The sequence below is a fragment of the Dama dama genome, chromosome 11 (genome assembly GCF_033118175.1).
Source record: "Dama dama isolate Ldn47 chromosome 11, ASM3311817v1, whole genome shotgun sequence".
NCBI classification, from domain to species: domain Eukaryota; kingdom Metazoa; phylum Chordata; class Mammalia; order Artiodactyla; family Cervidae; genus Dama; species Dama dama.
The window spans coordinates 80489596-80509138 of record NC_083691.1 but is presented as its reverse complement, the minus strand read 5'-3'; the positions used below and the strand labels follow the sequence as shown (position 1 = coordinate 80509138).

Here is a 19543-nt window from a genome sequence, read left to right as displayed (position 1 = left end):
AGAATATACAATTTATTGCCTTCTAATCTCTCCTTAAAATACCAACACTTTCCTCCTCTTTCCTCTTTCTTATATGAGGACTTTTCTGAGCAAATAGATGACTTCTCTGAGCAAATGATTTCTTTGAGCAAATAGAAACCATCAGAAGAGAATTTTTCAGTCTTTCCATTACCAAATCCTCTTAGGATCTGCATTGTTACCCTCCATATTTCTCCTCAAGTAAAGGGTAAGCTCTCCTTACCCCTTTTTGCTTTTCACCTTTTTATTGGATCTCATCTATTTCTGGATATAGAAACATTTTTCCTGCAATCATCCACTCCCTTTACATATACATCAGGGATCTTTCCTTCTTTATAGAATTGTTTTCATTGGAAACAAATAAAAATGTCTTTCATCTTTATATGCCTCTCTGGAGGGCAAATCTCTCTCCAGTTACTGCCCCATTGCTGTTGTCAAGGGAAAAAAATAGTTTAGGTAACTCAAGTGTCAGTTAAAGGTTTTATTCACCTGACACATATCAAGGACTATCTGAAGACCAAGTAACTTGTTGAGTCAAAGCAGGACTTTATAGGGGGAAGAGCAGAAAGGGAGACTTGTGGTTTCACTTACATAGCAGTTTTCACCTCTTACTCTTGTGAAATTTGCTGTTGGTTTGGTTGAAAATCGTTCCACTTTTCCATTCCTTCTACTTGGTATTCTTGGCACAATGATATCCCAGTAACTGTCAGAACCATTTTTATCAACAGCTGCTTGGTAAGCCTGTGGTTTTTCAGTTAGACAAGGTTCAAGGGTGGGAGATTTAGCAAAACAGGAGGAAAAGGGGAAAAAAGGGAACAGAAGCAATGGTTGAAGCAGAGGTAACTGGAGGCACTGTATCACATCTGTTTTAGTCCTTTATATTCTGCTTTTCTTTTATAGGAAAATTCCATGAAATTGTTTTCCATACCCCTTATGAAATGCCCACCTCCCAATTTCTCCAATCAAGCTATCTCCCTCAACTAATCAAGCTTTCTTCCCAATAGTCCAGTGAAAACCCTCTTGTCAAATGTTTTCAATGATTGCCATTTAAAAAATCAAATCCAATATTAAACACCAAGTTCTCATCTTACTCAAAATTTCAGCAGCATTTGATGTTGTGCAACTTCTGCCTTGTTAATCTGTTAACATCCCCCTGGAAGATAATCTTAGTTCAAATTATATATACAAGCCACCCAAATAAATCTTTAGGTCACCAAAGAACTCATCACTGCTCAGTCCAATAGTAAATTCCCAGGCTTTATCTCACTTGATATATTTGACCCGGTCATCTGTCTTCACCTGCCTTGTGGGATTCCTCCCCGTCATGTTTTTCCTGGAGATTTTCTGAACGAACTGTCCATTTCTTCTCAGTCTCTTTTCAGTGGCCCTGCTTTTTCCTCTGGACTTTGTATGTCATGCAATACCAAGGCTCACACTTTCTCTTGTTCCTGTTTGCGTTCCCTCATTTCCTAGATAATCTTATTTGTACGGCTGGTTTTTAAATGAAAATCTATATGTTGATGTTTCACTGTCAAAGTTGTATCTCTAGACCCACAATTTACCTTGAAATCCAGTCTCACTTTAGAAGATAAGGGTTTCAATTGTCTGGTTCACCCAGCTCTGTTATTAATGTCTGAAATAGTCCCTCACATATGGTTTATACATTTCATACATCAAAAATATATTCTATACATTTTAGTTGAATCAATGAATGAATAAATTCTCTGTTATTCTTATAGTTGTGATGTGCTTAGTCGCCCAGTCATGTCAGACTCTTGTGACCCTGTGGACTGTAGACCATCAGGCTCCTCTGTTCATGGGTTCTCCAGGCAAGAACACTGGAGTGGGTTACCATGCCCTCCTCCAGGGGGTCTTCCCAACCGAGGGATTGAACCTAGGTCTCCCGCATTGCAGGCAGATTCTTTACTGTCTGAGCCACATAGCCTATTATCTATTCATAACAGTTTCATTGTGGAGAATCCTCTTACTCCTGGAATGCTAATTTTAACTATTTCTTTTTGAGAGATCTTCTAGATCGTTCCCAAACCTGAGTCAGTTGTTAATTGATCATGCCTTTGTCATTCTGCACCATTTTGCACATATCCACAGTATTATTATTATATTGGAGAACTTTATAGTAGTCACTGGGTATGTATTGGTACATCCTATCAGGATGTAAATTAAAGACTGGAATCATGTTTTATGCACCTTTTTGTCCCCAACACCTAACACCATGCTTGGCATTTTATGGATACAATGGTATTTTTGTTGCAAATGTGAAACCATTTTCTTCAGTTTGCATAATCAGAAGTTAAATCTGTTTCAAAACTTCCTGAAGTTTATTTTTTTTCTAAATTATTCATACAGTTATCTACCTATTTCTATAGATTCCACGACCAATTCTTTTGTTTATAGTAAAAATGCTCATTCCATCATCCTATTGGCTAAAAGTGTTACATTTTAGTCATTTATGTCTACTAATAAGAAAAGAATAATCATTTTGTCTTGGATTCAATTCTGATTTAAAGGCTTTTTTAGATAGAAATAACCACAGCAACCAGTCCATCCTAAAGGAAATCAGTCCTGGATATTCACTGAAAGAAGTGATGCTGAAGCTGAATCTCCAATACTTTGGCCACCTGATGTGAAAAACTGACTCATTTGAAAAGACCCTGATGCTGGGAAAGATTAAAGGTGGGAGGAGAAGGGGATGACAGAGGATGAGATGGATGGATGGTGTCACTGACTCAATGGATATGAGTTTGAGTTAACTCCGGGAGTTGGTAATGGACAGGGAAGCCTGGTGTGCTGCAGACCATGGGGTTGCAAAGAGTCAGACCCGACTGAGTGACTGAACTGAACTGAACTGAACCGCAGCAATCAAAATATAATGTGCATGTGAGTTTGGAGGTTTGGGGCTTCTTTATAAATACATATTAATTTCTTTTCATGTGTTGTTTATTATTTTCCATCATCAACTCAATGTTACATATCTGTACATGTGTGGATGTATAAATATATCCATACATACCTATGATGGAAGAGTGGGAGGTCAAATTAGAAAGAATTACCTCAAATAGTTCTCTCTGAGAGATGATTTTTATTTATATTTTTTCTGTATTTTTCTTTTTTATATTTTCAAAATTAGTCCAATCATCTTATATATTTTGTCTCAAAAATATACTAGTCTAAAACAAAAGGAGACCTACAGAATGCTCAAATCTTTTGATCAAGTAATAAAATTAGTTTTTAATATAATATAAAAATTTTCATTTTTATTTAGGAATTTTTCTCTTGTGTCTCAAAAGTGATAAAACTAGTAAAATATAGAAGTGGATGGAGTGATAACCAGAAAATTTACTGACTCAGAAAACTGTGATCTTGGTTCTTACTTTTTCATAAATTACATGACATTTAGAAGAGACATCACTTCTCTGACTTTAAGTACCTCCATCTCTGCACCTACAGTGCTGGGGCAGGTGACCTCTAAAACTCCTCTGCACTCATGTGTTTGTTTTGAAAATACTGTTCTATGAACTATTTTGTACTATGTTGCTTAATTTATACGAGAGACTAATTTCATGTATTTCTGGGTGCTATTTGAAATAATGATCTCAAAGTGTCTGAAATTTAGAAAATATCCAGTTCTGCAAACCACAGTGTGATAAATATGGCAGAGTTCAACATCAATCTTGAATCTTCAATTGGGAATTTCTCATTTCAGTTTCTTGTGGGAACCAACCCTTACCAGCAGATTATTTTTTTTATAATCATATATGATTCCATTATGATTCTGAACCTTCCTAGATGCAAGCTACACTTCTAACATGTGTGGGAGAACATTCATTTTGGACATCATAAGTGTAATTTCAAACACTTCCTTTAAAAAACAGGAAAAAAGTGAATCTGAAAACATTTCTATAAAATGGGCTTCCTTGAATATGTAGAAGTTACATATGTGCCAAATTGTGCATGAATATATTAAGACAGGATATAATTGATAAACGCTCATCTCATAGCCCTGGGCAGGTGGTTAAGAAGCAGCTAAAGGAATTGTAAGAATGCCTGTGGAAAATTTAAACTCCTGCCAGCTGACACCTTGGGGCTCCTGCAGTGCGTGGGAGAGATGTACGGTAATGAATGTGTGTGCCAGGCAAACTCTGTTTAAAAAAAAGAAGTTTTATCATGGGCTAAATCCAGCTATTTTTACTAAAATTGCTGCTTTGATTTGTTCTTGGGAGATTTCCTGCCTGATTGCCTCCCTCTCTGGGGATTGACCTTCTGTGAAAAGCAGGGAGGGTAAGTTCCTTGAGAAAGCAAGGAAACTGGAAACAATAGGACAGGGACACAGCACAGGGTGGAAAGTAAGGCGGAGGCTGAGTGCCTCTGGTTTGGGGAGAGCAGGGAGGTGGACAGTGGGTTGCTGCCCACCCACTGCCTCAGAAAGGCAGCTGCTAAAAACAGGGCTCAGTCTTAATAATAGCTTAATAGTAGTAGGATTTATAAAACATCTTTCTCTAAAGAACTCAAAGCACTTCCCACTCCCAATCTTACCATGCCTGGGGAGGCCCAGTTACTCTACTCCAGTTAGTCAGGGAGTATAACAAAGAGAATCTAGTGGCTTTTGAGGACCATTGTTCTTTCCTGTAGCATCTAGAGCCCAGGAAAGCAGGAACCATGGAAGCATCAATACCTTTCTCTTCATGATTATTATTATTTTTGTTCATTGTCCCCCTCAGGAACAGAAACAAACATAAAAAAAAAAATCGCATACCGTTTCTAAAATTTTGCACTCATTTTGCAACTTTGCAGGAATAGTTTTGTCATTTCGTAGCCTGTTTCTCCTCTTCTTAAAGTAACTTCTCTTTTCTTGGGTATAATTAACCATCATTGCCTTTTTAATAGCCTCAGATACACAAGGCTCATTATTAAAAAATCATTCGGATTTTTAAGCTAAATTTCTTGATTCTCATATACTGTGTACCATATTAACCACTTTTTAAGCATGATAGAACCAAAGAAAAAAATCATTCTTAAAAAAGTTGATAATAATCATAAGCAGTACCACTAATATGGGGCTTCCTAGGTGGCGCTAGTGGTAAAGAGCCTGCCTGCCAATGCAAGATGTAAGAGACCGGAGGTTTGACCCCTGGATTGGAACTATCCCCTGGAGGAGGGCATGGCATCCCACTCCAGTATTCTTTCCTGAAGAATCCTGCGGATAGAAGAGCCTGGCAGGTTACAGTCCATAGGGTCACAAAGAGTCAGACAAGACTAAAGTGACTTAGCACACATGCACAACTTTGGAATACTTCAATATTCACATCATCTTTAAAAATGAAGTAATTGTTTAATATTCACTATGTCATAGTCATTTACATGCTGTTATATTTCTTCAAAATATACAACTGTGAAATCATCAACTAACTGCTTATTTTCTCCTACTGAAGTATTCTTTTCTTTCTCATATATCCACCTTGACAGTATAAAATTCAAGACTACCCAAGATATGATATGAATTTAGTGGCTCATTTTCCAAATTTTCTAAATACACAGCAAGGCATGAGTACATTCAATAAAGAATGTTGGCTAATAGATAATGAGTGTAAGGTGATCACCATTGTTAATCAGTTGCTCTGTTGTGTCTGACTCTTTCTGACCCCATGGACTGCAGCGTGCCAGTCTTCCCTGTCCTTCGCCATCTCCTGGAGCTTGCTCAAATTCATGTCCATTGAGTCAGTGAAGCCATCCAACCATCTCATCCTCTGTTGTCCCCTTCTCCTTCTGCCTTCAGTCTTTCCCAGCATCAGGGTCTTTTCCAGAGTCATCTCTTCGCATCAGGTGGCAAAGTATAGGAACTTCAGCCTCAGCATCAGTCCCTCCAATGAATATTCAGGACTGATTTTCTTTAGGATTGATCTCCTTTCAGTCCAAGGGACTCTCAAGAGTCTTCTCCAACACCGCAGTCAGAAAGAATCAACGCCTCAGTGCTCAGCCTTTTTTATGGTCCAGCTCTCACATCCATACATGACTACTGGAGAAACTATACCTTTGACTATATGGACTTTGTTGACAAAGTTATGTCTCTGCTTTTTAATATACTGTTTATGTTTGTCATAACTTGATTACCTCCTTTTAAAAATTTAGTGTGTACACATCTTTCATGGGGGATACTCTCAATGGGTAGTTTGGAAAAGAAATCATGACAACTATGAGACATGCTGAAGAATTGATGCTTTTGAATTGTGGTGTTGAAGAAGACTCTTGAGAGTCCCTTGGACTGCAAGGAGATCCAACCAGTCCATCCTAAAGGAAATCAGTCCTGAATATTCATTGGAAGGACTGATGCTGAAGCTGAAACTCCAATACTTTGGCCACTTGATGCGAAGAGCTGACTCATTTGAAAAGACCCTGATGCTGGAAAAGATTGAAGGCAGGAAGTGAAGGGGGTGACAGAAGATGAGATGGTTGGATGGCATCACCAACTCAATGGACATGAGTTTGAGTAAACTCTGGGAATTGGTGATGGACAGGGAGGCCTGATGTGCTGCAGTCCATGGGGTCACAAAGAGTTGGACACAACTGAGCAACTGAACTGAAGTGAACTGATGGGACATATCCTGATGGTTTCTTTTGTTCCAAGCTTGGAGGTAAAATGTTAGAGAACACATAGAATAAATAACATTTGAAGATTTTCCCGCTCACAAACAGTTCATGCCTGTTACCTATTTTCAAATTATGTTTGCTGTCTGTAAATGTGATTTGTTTATATTGAGCTAAATAAAAGAAACAAGGTCATGTTATTTTGGAACTAAAAGAGGTTTTGAAGAGCTCGTCAAATGGCTTAATTTTATGGAAATTTAGATGTCTTGCACAGAAAATTACTCTTCTGATAGAAATGTCTGTCTCACCACATGCCAAGCTTCTCTACCCCCACAATGTTCTGTGGTTCATGTAACCACAGGAATGTTGGTGTGAAAATATATAGTTGTATAATATATGTTGTACTGAGCCATCTTGGGAAACTTTAATGACACAGCATTTATTTATTTCTAAACATTTTCTGGGATGCTTTTCAGAAGTCTCTGCTGGAGCCAAAGTTGCCCTTGTCTTTAGAATTTTCCTGGTGTTCAGTAAATAATCCTCTAAATGTGAACATGAGTTTTTATTCTAATACCCATTTCCTTGAATCAATTTGGATGAAAAAGGAAACTGAACAAAATTGTTCCAATATGTTATAAACACACTCATCTTCATGTGGAAATTCTTATTTAAAAACCCTGGAGCCATAGTTTCAGCAAAAATATAAAGAGAAAGAGAAGATGTAGCAAAATCCTCTCATTTTGATGATGATATTAGAAAATATAAGTAGCTTATTTTTTAAGTCAGAGCTTCACATCATGATTCTTTAAGTAGAATCAACAAAATGTATTTTCAGAGTTCATAAAAAAATGTGATGTTTTTCTCCTGAAAATAATGTGCAATAGTCAATATGATTTTCCAGACAAGATCACAATAAATTCTTGGCTTTCATCACATTAATTGCTCTGTGTCAATAACAGCAGCATGTTTCCAAGCACTTTTCACAGAAAGGCTTTTCCAAAATACTTGCTGTGCTAGTAACTTAAAAGAGTACCTGTCTAACCTTTTCTTCTTGTCCACTCCCCCACCCCATTTTCCTGGCTTCTGACACAGAGCAAGAAAGACTTTTTACTAATATCTTTAATCTTTCTGTTTTGTTCTTTCTCTTTCTGCCTTTGTCTCTCTGCTCCCCAGATATATATATAGATATATGTCTGTATATCTATATATATATTACTGTTGGGTTCCTTTGTCCATGGGATTTCCCAGGCAAGAATACTGTAGTGGGTTGCCACTTCCTTCTCCAGGGGATCTTCTCAACCCAGGGATAGAATCAATGTCTCCTGTGTATATATATTATGTGGGCTATATGCAAATAGATCTATAATTATTTTAATTACATTATAATTTACATATATTACCATGCAGCATGTTATATTAATTATTGAACAGTGTTAAGATTATTTTAATTTTCTTGTCCAAGATGAATCATTTTTTTAGAAGTAAGTTGCCATGGCAGTTTTGAAAGAGTTTGATTTAGTCTGTTGAAACACATAATTCTCATGCTTTCACAGTTGGTGATTTTCAGACAAAGCAGGTAAAATTTCAAAATTGAATTATGCATCTTACATGGAAGACAGCCTTTATTTAAGACTAAGCTATGCCCTGAAACTCAATGGCACAATCTCTGCAGTTCACTGATTTAAGTATGTAGTAAAAATTTTTTTTTAATTGAAGGATAATTGCTTTACAGAATTTTGTTGTTTTTCTGTCAAACCTCAACATTAATATACCATCGGTATACATATATCCCCTCCCTTTTGAACCTCCCTCCCATCTTCCTCCCCATCCCATCCCTCTAGGTTGATATAGAATCTGTTTGTGTTTCCTGAGCCTTACAGCAAATTCCCATTGGCTATCTATTTTACATATGGTAATATAAGTTTCCATGTTACTCTCTCCATACATCTCACCCTCTCCTCCCCTCTCCCCGTGTCCATAAGTCTATTCTCTATGTCTGTTTCTCGATTGCTACACTGTAAATAAATTCTTCAGCACCATTTTTCTAGATTCTGTATATGTGCATTAGAATATGGTATTTATATTTCTCTTTCTGACTCACTTCACTCTGTATAATAGGTTCTAGATTCATCCACCTCATCAGAACAGACTCAAATGTGTTCCTTTTTGTGGCTGGGTAATATTCCATCATGTACATATACCACAACTTCTTTATTGATTCATCTGTCGATGGACATCTAGGTCCATGTTCTAGCTATTGTAAATAGTGCTGCAATGAACAATGGGATACATGTGTCTTTTTCAACCCTGGTTTCCTCAGGGTAAGGGGCTTCCCTGGTGGCTCAGATGGTAAAGTGTCTGCCTGCAATGCAGGAGACCTGGGTTCGATCCCTGGGTAGGGAAGATCCCCTGGAGAAGGATATGACAACCCACTCTAGCACTCTTGCCTTGAAAATTCCATGGACAGAGGAGCCTTGTAGGCCACAGTCCATGGGGACACAAAGAGTCAGGCACGACTGAGTGACTTCACTTCTCCTTCTTTCCTCAGGGTATATACCAAGGAGTGGGACTGCTGGGTCATATGGTGGTTTTATTCCTAGTTTTTTAAAGAATCTCCATACCATCTTCCATAGTTGGTTTATCAATTTACATTCCCACCAACAATGCAAGAGCTTCTCCACACCTCTCCAGCATTTATTGTTTGTAGACTTTTTGATGATGGCTATTTTGACTGGTGTGAGGTGATATCTCATGTGGTTTTATTTGCATCTCTCTAATAATGAGCAATGTTGAACATATTTTTATGTGTTTTTAGCCATCTGTATGTCTTCTATGGAGAAATGTCTATTTAGGTCTTTTCCCCACTTGTTGATGGGGTTATTTGTTTTCCTGGCATTGAGTTGTATGAGCTGCTTGTATTTTTGGAAATTAATCCTTTGTCAGTTGTTTCATTTGCTGTTATTTTCTCCCATTCTGAGGGCTGTCTTTTCACCTTGCTTATAGATTCCTTTGCTGTGCAAAAAGCTTTTAAGTTTAGTCAGGTCCCACTTGTTTACTTTTGTTTTTATTTCAGTTACTCTAGGAGGTTGCTCATAGAGAATCTTGCTTTGATTTATGTCATAGAGTGTTCTGCCTATGTTTTCCTCTAAGAGTTTTATAGTTTCTGGTCTTACATTTAGGTCTTTAATCCATTTTGAGTTTATCTTTATGTATGGAGTTAGGAAGTGTTCCAATTTCAGTCTTTTACATGTAGCTGTCCAGTTTTCCTAGCACCATTTATTGAAGAGGCTGTCTTTGCCCCGTTGTATATTCTTGCCTCCTTTGCAAAAATAAGGTACCCATAGGTGCATGGGTTTATTTATCAGCTTTCTATATAGTCCCATTGGTCTATATTTCTGTTTTTGTGCCAGTACCATACTGTCTTGATGACTGTAGCTTTGTAGTGTAAACTGAAGTCAGGAAGGTTGATTTCTCCAGCTCTGTTCTTTCTCAAGACTGCTTTGGCTATTCGGAGTCTTTTGTTTCCATATACAAAACAGGGTCTTTTGTTTTGGGGTCTTTGGGTTTCCATATGGATTGTGAAATTTTTTGTTCTAGTTCTGTGAAAATTGCCATTGGTAATTTAATAGGGATCACTTTGAATCTGTAGGTTGCCTTTGGTAGTATAGTCATTTTCACAATATTGATTCTTCCTACCAAGGAACATGGAGTATCTCTCCATCTGTTTATGTCGTGTTTTATTTCTTTCATCACTGTTTTATAATAGTCTGTGTACAGTTCTTTTTTCTTCTTAGATAAGTTTATTCCTAGATATTGAATTCATTTTGTTGCAATGGTGAATGGGATTGATTCCTTAATTTCTCTTTCTGATTTTTCATTGTTAGTATATAGAAATGCAAGTGATTTCTGTATATTGATTTTGTATCCTGCAACTTTGCTAAATTCACTGATTACTTCTAGTAATTTTCTGATACTATCTTTGGGTTTTCATGTAAAGTATCATGTCATCTGCAAACAGTGAGAGTTTTACTTCTTCTCTTCTGATATGGATTCCTTTTATTTCATTTGCTTCTCTGATTGCAGTAGCTAGGACTTCCAGAACTATGTTGAATGATAGTAGTGAAAGTGGACACCCTTGTCTTGTTTCTGATGTTAGGGGGGATGCTTTCAGTTTTTCACCATTGAGAATAATTTTTGCTGTAGGCTTATCATATATGGCCTTTACTATGTTGGGCAGGTCCCTTTTATGCCCATTTTTTGAAGAGTTTTAATCATAAATGGGTGCTAAATTTTGTCAAAGGCTTTTCCTGCATCTGTTGAGATGATCATATGGTTTTTATCTTTCAATTTGTCAATATGGTGTATCACATTGTTTGATTTGCATATATCCTGCATTCCTGGAATAAACCCAACTTGATCATGGTGTATGAGCATTTTGATGTGTTGCTGAATTCTGTTTGCTAAAATTTTGTTGAGGATTTTTGCATCAATGTTCATCAGTGATATTGGCCTGTAGTTTTTTTTTTTTTTTTTGTGTGTGTGTGTGTTGTCTTTGTCTGGTTTTGATGTCAGGGTGATGGTGGCCTCATAAAATGAGTTTGGAAGTGTTCCTTCCTCTGCAATTTTTTGAAAGAGTTTTAGAAGGATAGGCATTAGCTTTTCTCTAAATGTTTGATAGAATTCTCCTGTGAAGCCATCTGGCCCTGGGCTTTTGTTTTTTGGGAAATTTTTGGTCAAAGCTTTAATTTCAGTGCTTGTAATTGGGTTGTTCATAATTTCTATTTCTTCCTGGTTCAGTCTTGGAAGATCGAGCTCTTCTAACAATCTGTTTCTTCCAGGCTATCTATTTTATTGCCATATAGTTTTTCATAATAGTCTCTTATAATCCTTTGTATTTCTCTGCATTGTCTGTTGTAACCTCTCCTTTTTCATTTCTGATTTTGTTGATTTGATTCTTCTCTCTTTTTTTCTTGATGAGTCTGGCTAAAGGTTTGTCAATTTTGTTTATCTTCTCAAAGAACCAGCTTTTAGTTTTATTAATCTCTACTATTGTTTCTTTCATTTCTTTTTCATTTGTTTCTGCTCTAATCATTATGGTTTCTTTCCTTCTACTACTTTGGTTTTTTTTATTGTTCTTCTTCTTCTTTTTCCAGTTGTTTTAGGTGTAAAGTTAAGCTATCTATTCAATATTTTTCTTGTTTCCTGAGGTAGGATTGTATTGCTATAAACGTCCCTCTTAGAACTGCTTTTGCTGCATCCCATAGCATTTGAGTTGTCATGTTTTCATTGTCATTTGCTTCTAGAAGTTTTTTTATTTCCCTTGTGATTTCTTCAGTAACTTGTTAGTTATTTAGAAATGTGTTGTTTAATCTCCATATGTTTGTGTTTTTTACAGTTTTTTTTTTTTTTCTTGTAATTGATATCTAGTCTCATAGTGTTGTGGTCAGAGAAGACGCTTGATATAATTTTAATTTTCTTAAATTTACTGAGGCTTGATTTGTGACCCAAGTTGTGGTCTCTCCTGGAGAATGTTCCATGTGCACTTGAGAAGAAGGTGTAGTCTTCTTCATTTGGATGGAATGTCCTAAAGATATCAATGAGATCCATCTCATCTAATGTATCATTTAAGATTTGTATTTCCTTATTAATTTTCTGTTTTGATGATATGTCCATTGGTGTGAGTGGGGCGTTAGAGTCTCCTACTATTGTGTTACTGTCAATTTCTTCTTTTCTGTCTGTTAGTGTTTGTCTTATGTATTGAGGTGCTTCTATGTTTGGGGTATATTTACAATTGTTATGTCTTCCTCTTGGATTGATCCCTTGATCATTATAGGTGTTCTTTCTTATCTCTTGTAATCTTCTTTATTTTAAGGTCTATTTTGTCTGATATGAGGATTGCTACTCCAGCTTTCTTTTGCTTCCCATTTGCATGGACTATATTTTTCCATTCTCACACTTTCAGTCTATATGTGTCTTGAGGTCTGAAGTGGGTTTCTTGTAGACAGCATATATATATGGGTCTTGTTTTTGTATCTATTCAGTCAGTCTGTGTCTTTTGGTTGGGGCATTTAATCCATTTACAATTAAAGTAATTATTGGTATGTGTTACCATTGCCATTTTCTTAATTGTTTGGGGTTGATTTTGTAAATCTTTTTTCTTCTCTTGTATTTCTTGACTATATAAGTCTCTTTAACATTTGCTGTAACACTGGTTTGGTGGTACTGAATTCTCCTAACTTTTCTTGTCTGAAAAGCTTTTTATTTCTCTATCAATTTTGAAGAAATTGCTGGGTACAGTAATCCTTGCCGGGTACAGTAATCTTGGGTGTAGATTTTTTTCCTTTCAGTACTTTAAATATATCCTGCCACTCCCTTCTGGCCTCCAGCTTCTGCTGAAAGATTAGCTGTCAAATGTATGGGGTTTCCCTTTTATGTTTAGTTGTTGCTTCTCCCTTGCTGCTTTTAATATTCTTTCTTTGTGTCTGTGTCTTGATTAGTATGTGTCTTGGCATGTTTCTCCTTGGATTTATCCTGTATGGGACTCTGTGACTCTTGGACTTGATTGACTATTTCCTTTTCCATGTTGGGGAAATTTTCAGGTATATCTCTTCAAAATTTTTCTCATACCCTTTCTTTTTTCATTTTCTTCTGGGGCCCCTATAATTAGAATGTTGGTGAGTTTGATATTGTCTCAAAGGTCTCTGAGACTACCCTCAGTTCTTTTCATTCTTTTTACTTTATTCTGCTCTTCAGAAGTTATTTCCACCATTTCATCTTCCAGCTCACTGATTCATTCTTCTGCTTCAGATAGTCTGCTATTGATTCCTTCTAGAGTATTTTTCATTTCAGTAATCGTGTTGTTTGTCTCTGCATGTTTATTCTTTAATTCTTCTATGTCTTTGTTAATTGATTCTTGCAGCTTCTCCATTTTGCTTTCAAGGTTTTTGATCATCTTTACTATCATTTTTCTGAATTATTTTTCAGGTAGTTTGCCTCTTTCTTCTTCATTTATTTGGACTTCTGTGTTTCTAGTTTGTTCCTTCATTTGTGTAGTATTTCTCTGCCTTTCGTCATTTTTTTTTTTTTTAACTTACTGTGTTTGAGGTCTGCTTTTTCCAGGCTTCAAGGTTGAATTCTTTCTTCTTTTTGGTTTCTGCCCTCTAAGATTTGTCCAGTGGTTTGTATAAGCTTCTTATAGGGTGATATCTGTGCTGAGTTTTTCTTTGTTTGTTTGTTTGTTTCTTCTCTGATGGGCAAGGCCAAGTGAGGTGGTAATCCTATCTGCTGATGATTGGGTTTGTATTTTTTGTTTGATGTTTAGATGAGGTGTTCTGCACAGGGTTGGGTGATGCTGGGTCTAGTATTCCAGTGGTTACCTGTGTGTGAATTCTCACTATTTGATGCCCCCTAGCCTAGAGTCTTGGAGTTAGTGCTCCCAGTCCAAAGGCTCAGGGCTTGATCTTGAGTTTTGCGTGGGTCTATATATTCTTTTCTGCTGGTCAGGTACTCCTGTCCACTCTCAGCTGGTGTTCTGCATGCTCTTCTGTGTCTGAAGGTGTATTCCTGATGTATCCATGGAGAAAGATGTACTCCATGTCCACCTACTCCTCTGCCATCTTGTTCTCCTCCTAAATACGTATTTTTAAGTTGTGTGTTATTTCTGGGCTAGAATCGCTTTCAAATATTTATATAGGAAAATAATCTTAGGAAACACTTTAGAAGAAATCCAAGAAAACCATAGAGTTAGGTCACCAAATTGCACATATACACCCCAGACTGGGCCAAATAATATAACTGTGGACAATACATACTGATTGTTTCTTCAGTTGGCTACTATTTTTTTTTTAAATTTTGACTCTTCTACCACAAAGTAATATTTTAAAGGTTAAGAAGTTGTTATCCGGAGGAGCCAAGATGGCGGAGGAGTAGGACGGGGAGACCACTTTCTCTCCTACAAATTCATCAAAAGAATAACTGAACACAGAGCAAACTTCGCAAAACAACTTCTGATCGCTAGCTGAGGTCATCAGGCGCCCAGAAAAGCAGCCCATTGTCTTCGAAAGGAGGTAGGACAAAATACAAAAGATAAAAAGTGAGACAAAAGAGCTAAGGACGGAGATCCGTCCCGGGAGCTCTTAGGCGGCATTGCTTGGGGTAGGGTCCGGGCCTGAGTGCCCTGAGGACAATCGGAGGGAGCTTCTGTGAGTTGCCAACATGAACTGTGGGAGACCAAAAGAGAGAGAGTAAATTAACCGGCCCGAACACACTGCCGGCCGTTCGCAGAACAAAGAGACCAAGAGGGTCCAGAGAGGAGCTCGCAGGCTGTGGACCGGCCCAGCCCTGCCGGAGGCAGGAGGCAGGGGGGAGGGGAAGGTCGCGGCGAGACACAGGGCGCGGGCACCCGACCGGCGCGGGCGGGGACTGGGGCTGGGGACGCGGAGGGCAGAGGGCGCGCACACCCGACTGGCGCCAGCGGAAACTGAGACTGGGTCCGTGGAAGGGAGGGGGCGCGCCACACCTGGGAAGAGTGCGCCCACCAAGCCTCTCGCTGCCTGGACTGCTCTGACGGGGAAGGCACAGAGAGCAGGCGCAGCTTTTCCTTCCGCGCTTTTGTGGAACACCCGAGGGCTGGAACCTCGCGCAGCGCGGGGCGCGCTCCATATAGAACAGCCGGGAGCCTGAGCGGCGCAGACGGAGAGGGCAGCGTCGGCCCCTCCCGGCAGCGCCAGCCTGTCCCCGCGGCGCAAGCCCGTCACCACAGCGACAACCCCTCCCGGCAGCGCAAGCCCCTCCCCGCGGAGAGACGGAACTAGCTACCTGAATAAGAGTCCACCTCTGCCCGCCTGTGTCAGGGCGGAAATGAGGCTCTGAAGAGACCGGCAAACAGAAGCCAAATAAACAAAGGGAACCGCTTCAGAAGGGACTGGTGCAACAGATTAAAATCCCTCTAGGAAACATTGACTACACCGGAGGAGCCTGTAGATATCGAGAAGCGTAAGCTGGAACGAGGAGCAATCTGAAACTGAGCCGAACCCACACTGACCGCAACAGCTCCAGAGAAACTCCTAGATATAATTTTACTTTTTTCGCTTTTTTTATTTTTTAAATTTTTTTCTTTTTTAGTTTTTCTCTTTTATTTTCCTTTAAAATCCCCTATTACTCCCCCATTACTCCTTAACTTTCATTTCCATAGACTTTTATGATTTTTTAATTAGGGGGGGGGGGAAATTTTTTTTTTCTTTTTTTTCTTTTTCTTTCTTTTTTTTTCTTTCCTTTTTCTCTTCTATTTTCTATGTTTCTTTTTCTCTTATTTCTTTTAAAGTCCTCTAGTACTCCTCTACTACTCCTTAATTTTCATTTTCAATACACTATAACCTTACAAAAAAAAAAAAAAAAAAAAAGAAGAGGAGCCCTATTTTTAAACCGAAGATTATTCTCTCCCAATCTTGACTCTCTGTTTTCTACCTCAGAACACCTCTATTTCCTCCTTTCCCCTTCTCTTCCCAATCCAATTCTGTGAATCTTTGTAGGTGACTGGGCTATGGAGAACATTCTGGGAACAGACAGCTGCGTAGATCTGTCTCTCTCCTCTTGAGTCCCCCTTTTTTTCTCCTCCTGTTCATCTCTATCTCCCTCCTCCCTCTCCTCTTCTTCATGTGACTCTGTGAACCTCTCTGGGTGTCCCTAACAGGGGAGAATCTTTTAGCCATTAACCTAGAAGTTTTCTTATCAGGGCTGTATAGTTGGAGAAGTCCTGAGACTACAGGAAGAATAAAACTGAAATCCAGAGGCAGGAGACTTAAGACCAAAACCTGAGAACACCAGAAAACTCCTGACTACAAGGAACTTTAAGTAATAAGTGACTGTCCAAACGCCTCCATACCTACACTGAAACCAACCACCACACAAGAGCCAATAAGTTTTAGAGCAAGACATACCACGCAAATTCTCCAGCAACGCAGGAACATAGCCCTGAACATCAATATACAGGCTGCCCAAGGTCACACCTAACACATAGACCCATCTCAAAACTCATTACTGGGCACTCCATTGCTCTCCAAAGAGAAGAAATCAAGTTCCACGCACCAGAACACTGACGCAAGCTTCCCTAACCAGGAAATCTCGACAAGCCAATCGTCAAACCCCACCCACTGGGTTAATCCTCCACAACAAAAAGGAACCACAGACCTCCAGAATACAGAAAGCCCACTCCAGATACAGCAATCTAAACAAGATGAAAAGGCAGAGAAATACCCAACAGGTAAGGGAACATGAAAAATGCCCACCAAGTCAAACAAAAGAGGAGGAGATAGGGAATCTACCTGAAAAAGAATTTAGAATAATGATAATAAAAATGATCCAAAATCTTGAAAACAAAATGGAGTTACAGATAAATAGCCTGGAAACAAAGATTGAAAAGATTCAAGAACTGTTTAATAAAGACCTAGAAGAAATAAAAAAGAGTCAATTACAAATGAATAATGCAATGAATGAGATCAAAAACACTTTGGAGGGAACCAAGAGTAGAGTAACGGAGGCAGAAGATAGGATAAGTGAGGTAGAAGATAAAATGGTGGAAATAAATGAAGCAGAGAGGAAAAAAGAAAAAAGGATCAAAAGAAATGAGGACAACCTCAGGGACCTCTGGGACACTGTGAAACGCCCCAACATTCGAATCATAGGAGTTCCAGAAGAAGAAGACAAAAACAAAGGCCATGAGAAAATACTCGAGGAGATAATAGCTGAAAACTTCCCTAAAATGGGGAAGGAAATAGCCACCCAAGTCCAAGAAACCCAGAGAGTCCCAAACAGGATAAACCCAAGGCGAAACACCCCAAGACACATATTAATCAAATTAACAAAGATCAAACACAAAGAACAAATATTAAAAGCAGCAAGGGAAAAACAACAAATAACACACAAAGGGATTCCCATAAGGATAACAGCTGATCTATCAATAGAAACCCTCCAGGCCAGAAGGGAATGGCAGGACGTACTGAAAGTAATGAAAGAGAATAACCTACAACCTAGATTACTGTATCCAGCAAGGATCTCATTCAGATATGAAGGAGAATTCAAAAGCTTTACAGATAAGCAAAAGCTGAGAGAATTCAGCACCACCAAACCAGCTCTTCAACAAATGCTAAAGGATCTTCTCTAGACAGGAAATGCAGAAAGGTTGTACAAACGTGAACCCAAAACAACAAAGTAAATGGCAACGGGACCACACCTATCAATAATTACCCTAAATGTAAATGGGTTGAATGCCCCAACCAAAAGACAAAGATTGGCTGAATGGATACAAAAACAAGACCCCTATATATGCTGTCTACAAGAGACCCACCTCAAAACAAGAGACACATACAGACTAAAAGTGAAGGGCTGGAAAAAAATATTTCATGCAAACGGAGACCAAAAGAAAGCAGGAGTCGCAATACTCATATCAGATAAAATAGACTTTCAAATAAAGGAAGTGAAAAGAGACAAAGAAGGACACTACATAATGATCAAAGGATCAATCAAAAAAGAAGATATAACAATTATAAATATATATGCACCCAACATAGGAGCACCGCAATATGTACGGCAAACGCTAACAAGTATGAAAGAGGAAATTAATAGTAACACAATAATAGTGGGAGACTTTAACACCCCACTCACAACTATGGATAGATCAACTAAACAGAAAATTAACAAGGAAACACAAACCTTAAATGACACAATGGACCAGCTAGACCTAATTGATATCTATAGGACATTTCACCCCAAAACAATCAACTTCACCTTTTTCTCAAGTGCACACGGAACATTCTCCAGAATAGATCACATCCTGGGCCATAAATCTGGTCTTGGAAAATTCAAAAAAATTGAAATCATTCCAGTCATCTTTTCTGACCACAGTGCAGTAAGATTAGATCTCAATTACAGGGAAAAAATTGTTAAAACTTCAAACACATGGAGGCTAAATAACACGCTTCTGAATAACCAACAAATCATAGAAGAAATCAAAAAAGAAATCAAAATATGTATAGAAATGAATGAAAATGAAAACACAACAACCCAAAACCTATGGGACACTGTAAAAGCAGTGCTAAGGGGAAGGTTCATAGCATTACAGGCTTACATCAAGAAACAGGAAAAAAACCAATTAAATAACCTAACTCTACACCTAAAGCAATTAGAGAAGGAAGAAATGAAGAACCCCAGAGTTAGCAGAAGGAAAGAAATCTTAAAAATCAGGGCAGAAATAAATGCAAAAGAAACTAAAGAGACCATAGCAAAAATCAACAAAGCTAAAAGCTGGTTTTTTGAAAAAATAAACAAAATTGACAAACCATTAGCAAGACTCATTAAGAAACAAAGACAGAAAAACCAAATTAACATGATTAGAAATGAAAATGGAGAGATCACAACAGACAACACTGAAATACAAAGGATCATAAGAGACTACTACCAGCAGCTCTATGCCAATAAAATGGACAACTTGGATGAAATGGACAAATTCTTAGAAAAGTATAATTTTCCAAAACTGAACCAGGAAGAAATAGAAGATCTTAACAGACCCATCACAAGCAAGGAAATCGAAACTGTCATCAAAAATCTTCCAGCAAACAAAAGCCCAGGACCAGATGGCTTCACAGCTGAATTCTACCAAAAATTTAGAGAAGAGCTAACACCTATCTTACTCAAACTCTTCCAGAAAATTGCAGAAGAAGGTAAGCTTCCAAACTCATTCTATGAGGCCACCATCACCCTAATTCCAAAACCAGACAAAGATGCCACAAAAAAAGAAAACTACAGGCCAATATCACTGATGAACATAGATGCAAAAATCCTTAACAAAATTCTAGCAAACAGAATCCAACAACATATTAAAAAAATCATACACCATGACCAAGTGGGCTTTATCCCAGGAATGCAA

General features: G+C 38.2%; 1 non-coding gene across 1 annotated transcript; it reads left to right on the top strand.

Moving 5' to 3' along the window:
- Nucleotides 1-8952: 8952 nt before the first annotated feature.
- TRNAC-GCA (transfer RNA cysteine (anticodon GCA)) lies at nt 8953-9024 on the top strand. Its single transcript has one exon. It is a non-coding gene; the product is annotated as a tRNA-Cys (tRNA).
- The last annotated feature ends 10519 nt before the right edge of the window (nt 9025-19543 follow it).